Source organism: Oryctolagus cuniculus, chromosome 1 (genome assembly GCF_051225735.1).
Source record: "Oryctolagus cuniculus isolate XC-2025 breed Fujian yellow rabbit chromosome 1, ASM5122573v1, whole genome shotgun sequence".
NCBI classification, from domain to species: domain Eukaryota; kingdom Metazoa; phylum Chordata; class Mammalia; order Lagomorpha; family Leporidae; genus Oryctolagus; species Oryctolagus cuniculus.
In genome coordinates, this window is record NC_142867.1 from 24,079,351 (window position 1) to 24,093,276 (window position 13,926).

Genomic DNA, 13,926 nt, shown 5'->3' on the forward strand with positions numbered 1-13,926 from the left:
GAGTTTCCTCTGCAATATTTTCCTGGTCCTTTTTCTGAGGCTACCGTAACTCCCCTTTTATTAAACTAAATTTTCCCAGACTATCGGTGCGCGCCCTCACTATTCCGCCATCTTGGCTGCACTAGTTTTTTTTTTTTAAGAGGTTTATTGTTTTATGACTTACACTTAGTTCTTTGATCACTTTTTTTTCATCTACAGTGTTTTTCAAGAGCTCAACTTCATCTTATGGGTCTATGTTTAGACCTACAATTTTCCTATAATAATTTATTGAAAAATCTGTCCTTTCCTCATTGAATGGTCTTGGTCCCTTGTCAAAAATTATATTTTCATATATGAGTATTTACTTCAGGATGGTCTACTATTTTCAATTGGTCCAAATGCCTATCTTTATGCCAGTTGAATACTGTTTTGATTACTGTAATCTTGCAGTAATTTTTTGTGGTGAAGAAGTACAAATCCTCCTTCTAAATCTATGTTGAATAATTTTCTAAAGTGGGCCCTCTTGCCTTGTTCTTTATCTTACAATGAATGTTTTCCGTCTTTCTCAATTGAGTAAGCTGTTTGCTGTATCTTTTTATCTGTGGTGCTGTGATGAAATAGTTTCCCTTTATTTCTTAAGTGTTGTTTTAATTATGAATGGGTGTTGAATTTTAGCAGTGCTTTTTTTACACCAATTAAAATGATCATATGTGTTATTTCCCTTCATTCAGTACATGAAGTGAATTACATTGATTGTTTTTCATATGATGAATAGACTTTATATAGGAATAAATCCAATTTGGTCTTGGTGTATAACATTCTTAATATGATAGTGAATTAAAATTTTTACATTTCATTGAAGATTTTTGCTTAAATATTTCTAAAGAATATGGGTCTGTAGTTTTATTTTCTTTAGTGTCTTTATTAGTGCAGTGTATTTTTCCTTAATATTGGAATAATGCTGGTGTCATAAAATAAGTTTCAAGTTTTATTTCCTCTCTAATATATGGAAAATGATTTGAAAAGATTAATGCTAGTTCTTATTTAAGTATTTGGTATACCAGAAGAGCCATCAGATCCAGGGATGTTCTTTGTTAGGATTTTTTTTTTGTTTTCTTGTTTATTTGTTTTTTATATTATATTGGGAGGAGGGAGAGAGAAAGAGAGAGAGAGAGAGAGAAAGTATGTAATTTTCATCTCCTGAGTTACTCCTCAAATGCCCACAACAGCCAGGGCTGCATCAGGGTGAAGCCAGGAATCAGGAACTCAGTCTAAATGCACCATGTGTGTGTCAGGGACCTAGGCATTTGACCTATCATCTGTTTCTTTCCAAGATACACAATATACATCTGCTGGAGGCTGGATCAGAAACAAGGGATCTCGGATGTGAATCAAGCACTCTGATATGGGATGTAGATATTTCAAGTTGAGAGATTTTTTATCACTGATTCAGTCTCCTTACTGGTTACATGTCTATATATATTTTCTCTTTATTCATGATTTAGTATCTGTAGGTTTTGTGAGTCTAGGAATAGATCCATTTCATTTAGTTATACAATTTGTAGGTATATAATTTCATAATATTTTAATATAATTTTCATTCATTTTGTAGGATTGGTTATGATGTCCTATCTTTCCCTTGTGATCTAAATAATTTTAGTCTTCTATTTTCATAGACCATCTAGCTGAAAATATCAATTTTGTTGATATTTTGAGTTTCTTTGCTTTTTCTCTCTTTGCTTTTTGTCCTTTATTTCATTTATCTCTACTCTAATTTTTATTACTTACTAACTTCTTCTAGCTTTTGCTTTAATTGCTTTTCTCCTTGTACTTTCTTATGCTTTAGAGTTAGCTTGTTGGGAATTTTTTGTTTCATATATTCTGTTTGATATATGATTTTTGTATTCTTTTTTTAAAAAAATTTTAAATATTTATTTGTTTATTTGAAAGTCAGTTTGCTTAGAGTTTTCATCATGAAAGGGTGTTGTATTTTATCAAATGCTTTCTCTGCGTCTATTGAGATAATCATATGGTTTTTCTTCTGCAGTCTGTTAATGTGGTGTATCACATTGATTGATTTGCGAATGTGGAACCATCCCTGCATACCATCGATAAATCCCACTTGGTCTGGATGAATGATCTTTCTGATGTGTTGTTGCATTCTATTGGCGAGATTTTTATTGAGGATTTTTGCATCTATGTTCATCAGGGATATTGGTCTGTAATTCTCTTTCAGTGCTGCATCTTTTTCCAGCTTAGGGATTAATGTGATGCTGGCTTCACAGAAAGAATTTGGGAGGATTCCCACTTTTTCGATTGTTCTGAATAGTTTGAGAAGAATTGGAGTTAGTTCTTCCTTAAATGTCTGGTAGAATTCAGCAGTGAATCCATCTGGTCCTGGGCTTTTCTTTGTTGGGAGGGCCTTTATTACTGCAGAACCATAGAATGGCAGATGTCCTAAACAGCACTCTGGCCTCAGAATCAGCCCTTAAGGCATGCAGATCTGGCTGAAAAGCCCATGAGAGTATTACAGCCATGGAAAGCCAAAACACTCTGGCAAAAAAAAAAAAAAAAAAAAAAAAAAAAAAAAAAAAAAAAAAAAAAAACCACCACTAAATGGTCTCCACGAGCGAGATCCCAGTGGAAAGAACAGGTCATCAGAGAAGGAGGTACCTTTCTCTTAAGGAGGAGAGAACTTCCACTTTGACTATGACCTTGTCTAAATAAGATAAGAGTTGGAGAACTCAAAAGGCTTCCATAGCCTTGGAAACTCATGACTGGTGCATAGGGAGATTACTGATGCCATAAACAAGAGTGTCAATTTGTTAAGTCAACAACAGGAGTCACTGTGCACTTACTCCTCATGGAGGATCTCTGTCCTTAGTGTGCTGTACATTAAGATTTAATGCTATAACAAGTACTCAAACAGTATTTTTCACTTTGTGTTTCTATGTGGGTGCAAACTGTTGAAATTTTTACTTAATATATGCTAAACTGATCTTCTGTATATAAAGAGAATTGAAAATGAATCTTGATGTGAATGGAAGGGGGGAGGGAGAGGAAAAGGGGAGGGTTGCGGTGGGAGGGAAGTTATGGAGGGGGGGAAGCCAATGTAATCCATAAGCAGTACTTTGGAAATTTATATTCATTAAATAAAAGTTAAAATAAAAATAAAAAAAAGAAAGTCAGAGTTACACAGAGAGAAGAGAGGCAGAGAGAGAGGTCTTCCATCTGATGGTTCACTCCCCAGATGGCTGCAACAGCTGGAGCTGCGCCAATACAAAGCCAGGATCCAGGAGCTTCTTCCGGGTCTCCCACGTGGGTGCAGGGGCGCTAGGACTTGGGCCATCTTCTACTGCTATCCTGGGCCATAGCAGAGAGCTGGACAAGAAGTGGAGCAGCCGGGTCTCAAACCAGCGCCCATATGGGATGCCGGCACTTTAGGCCAGGGCATTAACCCACTGCACCACAGCACTGGCCCCAATTTTTGTGTTCTAATGTAAGCATTTATAACTATAAGTCTCCACTTGTCATTGTTTCTGTGCTGTTCCATGAGTTTCCACATGTTATGTTTGCATTTTCAGTTGTTATTAAGTATTTCTCAAGTTCCCCTTTGATTTTATCTTTTAGTATTTTTATTATATTTTATTTTATGTTATCTTTTCTTATTATTTGTTATCTGAAAGTGTGTTAACTTCAACTTTTTAAAAATTTTTCCAATTTTACTGTTATTGATTTCTAACTTTACTTAATATAATACATATCTTTATAAATCTATTGAGGTGTAATCTGTGACTTATTATGATTTGAATATAGTCTGTCCCCTATAAAATGCATGCTCAAATAAAATCCCCACTGTGACATATATAGAAAGTGGAAAATCAACCTATGTATCGGATTTAGACGTGTGATCATTGAGAGGTGAGGAGGATTAGATGTGGTCACCAGGTTAGAGCCACTATGATTCAGTACCATTGATTTTAAAATAAGAGCGAGACTCTCTGTGTCACTCTGCTTTTCAAGTGTACAAACCTTTAAAACCAAAACTTTAAAAAAGAATCCACTTCAAAAACAAGTATAGGGGCTGGCGCCATGGCTCACTCATTTAGTCCTCTGCCTGTGGCACCAGCATCCCATATGGGCACTGGATTCTGGTCCTGGTTGCTCCTCTTCCAGTCCAGCTCTCTGCTGTGGCACTGGGGGCAGTGGAGGGTGGCCTGGCTGCTTGGGCTCCTGAACACGCATGGGAGACTGGGAGAAAGCGCCTTGCTCCCGGCTTCGGATCAGCGCAGTGCCGGCCGTGGCAGCCATTTGGGGAGTGAACCAGCGGAGAGAGGACCTTTTCTGACTCTCTCTCACTGTCTATAACTATATCTATCAAAAAAAAAAAAAAAACAAAAAAAACAAAAAAACAAAAAAACAAAGCAAACACAAAAAAGAACAAGTATGCTGAATTTCCCTCCAAGAAAGATAAAGTTTTTTTTCTTTCTTTTTTTTTTTTTTTTTTGCTTTCAAACTTTTATTTAATGAATATAAATTTCCAAAGTACAGCTTATGGATTACAATGGCTTCCCCCCCCCATAACGTCCCTCCCACCCGCAACCCTCCCCTTTCCCACTCCCTCTCCCCTTCCATTCACATCAAGATTCATTTTCATTTCTCTTTATATACAGAAGATCAGTTTAGCATACATTAAGTAAAAGAAAGATAAAGTTTTAAGAGAAATATTCTATTTTTTTCAAAAGGGAGGAGAAAAATGCATTTTTCATGTCTTCTATACATTTTGAAACTTGCTTTTCTCTACATGTCTGTTTTTAATGAAGGCAAATATTATTTTTATTATCTAAGTTATTGTGTTACTAATATTTAGACAGATAGTGCAGACAATTAATAAAGACATTAAATTTAAAACAAAAAGAGGGAGAGAAAACAGAACACACACACACACACACACACATGCAATTCCCCTCTCTCTCACCAGATGATGCACTGAGCGGTGTCAGGACTCTGCCAGCAAAGGCTATAACCAGATGTGGCCCCTTGACCTTGTAATATAACTGTAACCAAAACAGACTTCATCTTTATAATTTACCCAATCTATATCTATAGTATTGTGATTTTTGCAACAGAAAATAGACTAACTCGTGTTTTTACATGAGATTTATCCTGAAAAATACCCCCATGTGTCCTTGAGAAGAATGTGCATGCTGCTCTTGTTGGAGATGTTTCTGAATGCATACTTTAGAATTAGTTAGCTTATTATGCTTATCTTCATTCTAGGTAATTTATCAATTATTTTGAGTGAAGTTGTAAAGGTTCCTACTAATATCATAGGACTATGTATTTTTCCCTTTAATTCTGTAAGTTTTTGTTAATATATATTATATTTAAAATATATCATAATGTTTGCAAATCTCTATAATTTCTAAGCATTCTCCCTATATTGAATCTTTTGCCTTTGTATCTTGCAATCATTTTGATAAAGTCTATTTTGGCTGATATTAATAGAAAAAATCCTGCTGTCTTATTTTACTCATTTCATGGGGTGTTTTTTTCAATTCTAACCTATTCATGTCTTTGTATATAAAGTGAATTTTCAAGGACAGCATGAAGTTAAATCTTTTAATTTCAATTATTCGAAAGACCAAGAGATGTAAAGATAGAAACAAAGATAGACACAGACCAAGAAAGAGAGAGATATCTTAACATCTGCTCGTTCAGTTCCAAAAAGCATGTAAAATCCAGGTCTGGACCATATCAAAATCAGGTACCCAGAACACAATCCAGTCTCCAACGTGGGTGGCTAAGACCCAGATTCTTGAACTATCACATGTTGTCTCCCAGAATTATGCAGGAAACTGGAACTGGATGCACTGGGACTATAACCCAAGTGTGTTCATATGGGATGAGGGTCACAATTTGTATCCTAACTGTTGTGCAAAATGTCTGCCCCAATGGCAGCTTTTTTGTCCATTTATTTCAAATCTATGTTTTGGGATAAAGGAATTTCATCCACATACAGTTAGAGTAATTACTGAAAAGGAAAAATTTACTTATAGCCTTTGGCTATAGGCTTCCTACATGCTTTATTTTTTGGTTCCCCTTTCTTGAACTATTGTCTTCTTTTTTGTTTAGTTTATTTTTGCATGGTAAAACATTGAAATTGCTTCCTCAGTTCTTTTTTTTTTTACATATTTATAGCTATTTCCTTTGTGGTAACCATGGGGATTATGTATAACATCCTGAAGTTATATCTTGAAGTTATATCCTGAACTTCAACAACATATAAAACTATGACATTTTAACAGCTTTTTCTCTTTCCCTCTCAGTTGTTAATGTCAGAAAGTTATATTTTTGTACAGTGTGTACCCCAAAATATAAACTAAGAATTCCTTGACATACATTAGTCTCTTAAATTATATAGAAAACATAACATGAAGATACAATCCAAGTTAAAAAAATTCTAATTTGTTGAGTAACAATTGCTTTATATATATGCATTGGTTTCTTTTTTTAGGATTTAATTATTTATTTGAAAATCAGAGTTATACAGTTAGAGAAAGGTGAGATAGACAGAGAAGTCTTCCATCGGGTGGTTCACTCCCCAATTGGCCTCAGTGATTGGTGACTTGATGTGAGATGACAGGAGATTATTCATTGAGAAAGGAAACATTGATAGCTGTTAATCTTGTATTCTTTTATTAAAAGATTCATTTATTTGAAAATCAGAGTTACAGAGAGAGAGAGAGAGAGAGAGATCTTCTATCTTCTGGTTCACTCTCCAATTGGCAGCAATGGCTGGAGCTGAGGCAATCTGAAGCCAGGAGCTAGAAGCTTCTTCTGGGTCTCCCAAAGGGGTGCAGAGGCCGAAGGACTTGGGTCATCTTCTACTGCTTTCCCAGGCCATAACAGAAAGCTGGATCAGAAGAGGAGCATCCAAGACTTGGACCGATGCCCGCATGGGATGCTGGCACTACAGACAGTGGTTTTACCTGCTATGCCACAGCGCTGACCACAGGTATTGGTTTCTTAAATCATTCATTAATAAATTGTTTTATAGTTATATTAAGTTTTATAAATACCCATATATTTATCTTTATTAAGATTTCCATTTCCTCACACAGGGTTGAGTTACTGTCTAGTGTCTATAACTAAAACAGATCCAGTAGTAATGAATTCACTTAGATTTTGTTTGAGAATATTTTAATTTCTCCCTCAATTTCAAAGGACAGTTTTAACAAATATAGGATTATTAATTGACAGAGCTTTGTTTTTCTTTTTTTTCCAGTTCAAATTTATTTTTCTCTGATTAAAATCTTAGTTATCATTACCTTGTTTGGTATTCAATAGAGGAAAATTTGTTCAAATAAGGTAATATGTTGTGATCCGTTTTTCTAGGTAAGTGTTCCAACAAGTAGGGTTTTGTTTTTCTTTTAGCACTGAATTTGTCAATCCACTTCCTACTAATCTCTAAAGTTCCTGAAAATATATCATCAAATAGTCTCATTGAGAATCTCTTGGATATGATGAGTCACTTCTCTGTTTCCACCTCCTTGCTGTCTTTTGATATTTGTTTATAATGAGCTTAGTGTGGGTCTCTGAACACATCTCACATGGAGTTTCTTGAGCTTCTTGCATGTTTATATTTATGTCTTTCATCAAATTTGAGATGTTTTTACCCATCATTTCTTTAGCTATTCTCTCTTCCTCTTTCTCTCATGCTCTAGGACATACACATGTATCCTACATGTCCTTTAGATTCTGTGCTAATTCTGTTCCTCAATTTTTCTTTCTGTCCCTCGGACTTGATACTATCCATTGCCATAAACTAAAGATCACTGATTCTTTCTCCTTCCTGTTTAAACTGTCTTTGTCTCCCTACAGTAATTTTTCATTTAAGTTTGTACAGCTTATTTTTGTGAAATTATTCATTTGTGGCCACAAAAATTCTGAGTATATTTTAATAAACTACAATGCTATAGGACTGATAATGATATGAATCAATAATATCATTCTGAGAGTCTAAATTCATGAGAAACTATTGGACTGTTGGTACAAAGAAATCATGGAATATGAGGCCTGAAGAACTTAGAATTCTGATGGATAAGGCAAGAGAAGATGGATTCCCAAACTCCAGAAGACCGAACAAAGTTATATTTCTTCTTCTTTCCTCTACCCAGGCCTTCATTTAACTGGATGCTGCCTGCCTACATTAAGTGACGGCAGATTCTCCTTACTCAGCCCACTGCTTCAAATACTAAATTCTTCTGGATTTACCCTTGCAGACATACCTAATAATAATTTTTTTCCAGATCGTTGGGTATCTCTTAATTAACCAAGTTCACACCAAAATTAACGAGCTTCAATGTTGAATATTTTAGTAACAGTCACAATGCTGCTATATATTTTGTTTTCAACAGAATAAGGTTTATGAACATTTGATTGCATACATTAGATATAAATAAGCATTGGTGGAGTTCACTGATCTTCTTAAAATGCCTGATAGCACTGATACAATTCTTGGATTCCTTAACTGCAAAATTCTTCGGAAAGTAGAATCAGCAGTGATGTCTAACCTTTCACTTTTCCTAACTGCCCTAGAAAACTTGCATGTATTCACATAGAAAAACTCAGTAACCCTAAATGAAAAGTCATGTTTTGCAGTATATGTTAATGTACCTTCTGAAGTTGAACACATTAAATTATCATTTTTTTTGGTGTAGTTCATTTTGAGTGGATACCATTTTTATAGTAAATACTGATTATTTCTCTGCAGAATGTATTTTCTTTTTTCCTTTCCAGATAACAGATGGTAATATCATTCAATATTTTTTGAAGTTAAATATTTATAAAATTTTAAATAAAGGAAATTCTGAAAATGGAACATTAATTTTTTGAATTATTCCTAATGGTTTGTTGCAAAAATAAAATGTCACCAAACAATAAAATAAATAAATTAATGTGAAAGTAACATTCAGTAAATATCTAAATCAGTTAGCAAGAAAGTTTAGACTACTCCACAGCTTTTTATAGGTCAGAACAATCACTATTTCCTGCACATTAAAAAATTTAATCTATAACATCACATTGAAACTGAAGTTTCATATACTTGGCACCTCAAAGGCCAGTCACAAGTTTTGATGAGATGACTGGTATTCCCAGAAGCCAACAGAAGCCCTTTAGTTAAAAATGACTACTACCCATGAGTTCTGAACAATACAGTTCCTTCTTAGCTGTTCTATCATAGTATGATTTATTTCGTTAGCAACTATTCTGCATTATGCCCTTGAAAGGAACATGTTGCATTGCATTTGGAAGAGAAGAATGAAAATGACTGCAGTTCTTCCAGATGGCCATGTGTTAAATTTTGAACTCTATTCATTACATGTGAGTCTCATCCATTACCCAAAATCAGTGCATTTCATCCTTGATGCAAAATCATGACAGAGGCTGAAGTTACATCTTAATGCAACTATTATTAATAATACCTTACTAATAAATTTAAAAAGCTAGTAAAAACGTCCAATTGAACAGACCTCAAGACAACAGCCATGTGCAAGTATTTCAAACTCAGAAATTTGTTCATCCACATTTTATGGCATCACCATGATCATCATCACATACTACATACATGAAATATATTGTAAAGCTTAAAATTTTTAAAAAACACTGAACTTCACATTCACTGTTTTGACTTTCTTATTTCCATTGTTGTAATACAGTTCATATTTAGAAATTGCAAAGTGATGGAAGCAGATAATTTTAATGAGCATGGTGGGGGAGTATTATGGAACAACACTCAAAATGTAACTCAGTTTACCTCTAGCTCTGTTACCGTTGACTTATATGCTACTTCTCTGAAAGGCAGCATATTATATAATAATGTAGGAATGATGCATCCTTCATTAAAGAGTGTTTGTGAGAATCACGAGAATGGGGGCAGGCATGTGACATAGCAGATAAAGCCACCACTTGCTATGGAATCATCCCACTTGGATGCCAGTACATGTCCAGGCTGTTCTGCTTCCAATCCAGCTTCCTGCTAATGGCCTGGGAAAACAGCTGAAGATAGCCCAAGTATCTGGGTCCCTGGCATCCATGTGGGAGTCTTGGAGGAAGTACTTGGCTCCTGGATTTGGCCTGTCCCAGCACTGGCCATTGTGACCACATGGGGAATGAATCAGTGTATGGAATATCTCTCTCACTCTCTCTCTCCCTTTCTCTCTCTCTCTCTCTCTCTTGCTCTCTGTAACTTTGACTTATAAATAAATAAATAAATCATTTAAAAAGTATCACAAGAGTGAATAATATAGTTTTAATATTATATAATAGTTCAAAAATTTATTTCCCTCTGTATACCTGCCTTCTTTCACTTTATTTTTATGTTAGGAGTGTGCTATTTCCCACCTACACACATTAGAAAGTCTATGTTAAGGTAGTGAGTAACTACAAAGTCTCTCTTTCAATAGTATGAATATATGGGTCCCTCCAAAATTCCAAGGTGATGGCATTTAAAGGCAGGAAGTGATTAAGTCAAAGGAGCACTGCTGTTGGGGCCAGCACTGTGACACAGTGGGTTAAAGCCCTGGCCTGAAGCGTGGACATCCCATTTGGGCGCCGGTTCTAGTCCCTGGTGTTCTTCTGATCGAGCTCTCTGCTACGGCCTGGGAAAGAAGTAGAGGATGGCCCAAGTCTTTGGGGGCCTGCACCCATGTAGGAGACCCAGAAGAGGCTCCTGGCTCCTGGCTTATGATCTGTGTAGCTCTGGCCGTTGCAGCCCTCTGGGGAGAGAGCTGGCAGATGGAAGAACTCTCTCTGTCTCTACCTCTCCCTGTAACTCTCTCTTTCAAATAAATAAAATACATCTTAAAAACAACAACAACAACAAAGGAGCATTGCTGTTATGCATGAAACTAGTTAATTTAAAAAAGAGGGTTGAGAGAGCTGTCTAGGCCTCCCAATCCTGTTGTGTGCAATAAAATTCTATTATTTACAAATTATCTACTCTTAGGTATTGTTACAGCAGCAAGAATGAGCTATGATATTTCTCTAATTTTTTACTGAAATTGTATTTCATTTGCATCCTGATAAAAAGATTAATTGTTAGCACTCAATGCAACAGTTGTATTTAAGAAGAAATAAAGGGAAGGTGTTTGCTTGGCCTAGCAGTTAACATGCTGCTTGAGATACCTGCATTCCATATTGGATTGCTTGGATTTGAGTTCCACTTCCACCCTTAATTTTAGCTTCTTGCTAATGCAGATCTTGGGGGATGACAGTGATAGCTCAGTTGACTGGGTCCCTGCCATTGATGTAGGAGAGACCTGTATTGAATTCCCAGCTCCTGGTTTTGGCCAGACCCAGTTCCCCATTTGCTTTAGGTATCTGGAGAGTGAATCAGTGGGTGGAGATCTCTGTCAAGCTGCCTCTCTTCCTTAAAAATGAATAAAAATTTAAAAACAGACAGAAATAAAGTTGTATGAATCTATAATTGGGTATTTTTGGATTCCAAGACTCTCAATTAGAGTCTTGATAATATCTGGCATGTGGCATGTGCTTTTTTTTTTTTTTTCTTTCTAAGAATGGCCATAGAGTTAGGAAACCAGTTTAAGGAAGGAAAACACTGCATGTTTTACTATCATAAAGTGATCCTTTGAAGAGATGAGCAATCGAGAAAGAACAAAGTAATAGCTTTCTCTAAAATAACTCTGTAGGGATTAACTTTTGATGAATTTAAATGACCTGTGACATGTAAAAAAGGAACTAGCCATATACATAAATATCTCTTCAAATTATTAAGAAAAAATAATAAAAAACAAAGGTTAGGAATAGTCAGTTCACAGAAGAGGAACCCTGAAATGTCATTAGATTTCATTTTATTTCTGCTACTACAATAAAATAACTGAGACCGGGTAATTTACAAAATTATGGCAACCGGCGCCGCGGCTCACTAAGCTAATCCTCCGCCTTGCGGCACTGGCACAAGGGGTTCTAGTCCCGGTCGGAGCGCCGGATTCTGTCCCGGTTGCCCCTCTTCCAGGCCAGCTCTCTGCTGTGGCCAGGGAGTGCAGTGGAGGATGGCCCAAGTGCTTGGGCCCTGCACCCCATGGGAGACCAGGATAAGTACCTGGCTCCTGCCATCATCTCAGCACAGTGTGCCAGCTGCGGCGGCCATTGGAGGGTGAACCAACGGCAAAGGAAGACCTTTCTCTCTGTCTCTCTCTCACTGTCCACTCTGCCTGTCAAAAAATAATAAAAAAAAAAAATTATGGAAACCAGGAAATCCAAGATCATATTGCCAGCAGATTCAACGTCTGCTAACGGTGTGATTTTGGAGTCCTCATATGACAGAAGGGACAGATTCTGTGCCCTCAAAGTATAGAAAGGAAAAAAATTCCTAGTTCCTTTGGGCCCTTTTTAGTGGCATCAATCCATTCATGAGGTGGAACCCTCCTGATCTAATCACTTCCTAAATCCCCAGCTCTTAATACATGGTATTGAGGATTTCGCTTAAGCATGAATTTTGGAGGAACGCAAGCATTCAATCCAGAGCATTCATTAAACCTCAAAATTCTTTAACTTCGGTGGCCTAAGAATTACAAGCGAAAGACATACAATAACGATATATATACGGAAAAATGACACACTATCATAACTTGTAGTGGAATGTACTGGAAGGGGTATGGAAAACTTAAATCATAGTGTGATATCAACATTTTGGACAGAAATTCATAAATAAGTAAAATTGGCAATCAGAAACAACTGTTTATATCCTATGAAAATTCTTTTACATGTACAATAAAAAGAGCTGTGCAAATATATTTGAGATATTAATAATTGTAAAGGCATTTAAATTGGCCAAATCTGAAATACTAGAATAATGGAAAATGAAACGTTATACCTTTATGCAATTAAATGTTTAACACAAATTTAAAAGAATAAGTTATACTTCTCAACAATGCAGTTAATCTCTGAAACATAATTGCTGTGAGAAATAGGCAACTTGAAGAATGAGATATTGAATGAATATATATGCAGTTTAAACCTATAGACAAAGTATAAATAGATCTATTTAAAGGATTTGTCTATCTATCTATCACTCAGGAATTTTCATATATATGATATATCTATCCAGGAATTTTTAATGGAATAGAATAATACACATTGAATTTATATGTACAGTTGCCTAGGAATGGGAAGGTAGTTTTCTTGAGTGAAACTGGAGATAAAAAAAAGTAAATTTCAATTTCATTTGTAATGTGTAACTTTCACAGTTTATGAAACAAATAAAATGCCACAAAATATTAACTATTGTCTGTGTTAACTTGTATGTAGTTATAGGTTGTACCTTCTTTTTCATTTTAATCTTTCTAATTTGCTCCCAAATAAATGTACCAAATGAAAGAATTATATATATGTAATGGTAGATTTTCAGCCTCTGGAATCAGAAATATATTCATTGACAATAGCAAGCAAATGCAGTCATCTCTGTACAAAATTTATAGTGAGCCAAGAAACAGTTTATAGGAATATAGAATTGACATTTTTTTCCAAAGGACCTACATGCACACAATCTCTTAGTGTTAATCTATCCGTGGTGAGAGAAATAGTTCTTACTGGTGAAACAATTACAGAAAATGAAAGATACAGGAGAACTCAAGAGACTACCCACAGGATTTTTTTTATTTAAGTGATGAAGAAACTGAGGATCATGCAGGGGAAGTAAATGGATAAAAATTATGAATTCTCATCATTGTCAGTCAATTCTCTTGAATTCTAGTCATCCACAACACAGAATTACAGGTGGTCCTTCTGGGAACCAAAATTGCCCTTTGCTGTTTCAACTACTTTTGCTTCTGGGCGAAAGCAATGAAGTCAAAAGCAATATCAATTAAGCACTGCAGCTTTCCTCCCTGAGTCAAATAGCAGGGGTGGAGCACATTTAGG